Raw genomic sequence first — 1,551 nt, 5'->3', positions numbered from 1 at the left:
GTGATTCCCGATGACTCTGACGCCACTAAATCAATAACTGAGGAATTGGAGCAAATCATACTAATCGAGCATTGCCCCGAACGAAAGGTACACCTGGGAACGAGGTTGAGCCCCGAACTCAAGAAGAAACTTGTTCAATTTCTTATCGATAACATTGAATTTTTTGCCTGGTCCCATTTAGATATAATATGGATTCCACCGGACATAATGACACATCGACTAAGCTTGGACCCTAAGTTCAGACCGGTGAAGCAAAAGAGAAGACCCCAGTCCGAGGTAAAACACGCATTCATAAAAGACGAGGTAACCAAACTTCTCAAGATAGGGTCCATTCGGGAGGTGAAATATCCCGAGTGGTTAGCCAATATAGTTGTAGTGCCTAAAAAAGGAAACAAACTTAGAATGTGCGTGGACTATAAGGATTTAAACAAAGCATGCCCCAAAGATTCCTTTCCGCTACCCAACATCGATCGCATGATCGATGCCACGGCCAGTCACGAGATCCTTACTTTTCTCGATGCCTATTCCGGGTATAATCAAATTCGGATGAACCCGGAGGACCAGGAAAAGACTTCATTTGTCACCAAATATGGAACATATTGTTATAATGTGATGCCCTTCGAGCTAAAAAATACGAGGGCTACTTACCAACGCCTAGTAAATAAAATGTTCGAAGAACAAATAGGTAAATCAATGAAAGTTTATATTGATGACATGCTAATTAAGTCCCTACGCGCAGAGGACCATCTGACCTATTTGCAGAAAACGTTCGAGATTTTGAGGAAATACAACATAAAGCTCAACCCCGAAAAATGTGCTTTTGGAGTCGGTTCGAGCAAGTTCCTCGGTTTCATGGTGTCAAATCGGGGAATCGAGATTAACCCCGATAAAATCAAGGCCATCGAAGACATCACCATCATGGACAGTGTAAAAGCTGTACAAAGGCTAACGGGATGAATTGCGGCCCTAGGCCAATTCATTTCGAGATCATCACATCGAAGTCACAAATTTTTCTCCCTACTCAAAAAGAAGAACGATTTCGCCTGGACCCCGGAATGCCAACAGGCATTGAAGGAACTGAAACAATATCTGTCAAGCCCACCACTACTTTACACTCCAAAAGCAGACAAAAAACTTTGCTTATACTTGGCAGTATCAGAAATTGCAGCACGCGGTGTCCTAGTTCGGGAAGAGCAAGGTACGCAATTTCCCATTTATTATATAAGTCCAACCTTAGGAGAAGCAGAAGCTAGATATCCACACCTAGAAAAATTGGCACTTGCACTGATAAATGCCTCTAGAAAGTTACGACCATACTTTCAATGTCTCCCCATATGCGTATTAACAACTTACCCACTTCGTAATATTTTGTACAAGCTCGAACTATCAGGCCGATTGGCCAAATGGGTCGTTGAACTTAATGGGTACAATATCGAATATCAACCCCATACGGCCATCAAGTCTCAAATTTTAGCAGACTTCGTAACTAATTTCACGCCAACCCTAATACCCGAAGTCGAAAAAGAATTCCTACTGAAATCAGGTACGTAC

This window comes from Nicotiana tomentosiformis, chromosome 5 (genome assembly GCF_000390325.3).
Source record: "Nicotiana tomentosiformis chromosome 5, ASM39032v3, whole genome shotgun sequence".
Lineage (NCBI taxonomy): Eukaryota > Viridiplantae > Streptophyta > Magnoliopsida > Solanales > Solanaceae > Nicotiana > Nicotiana tomentosiformis.
Note: the sequence above shows the minus strand (reverse complement) of the source record.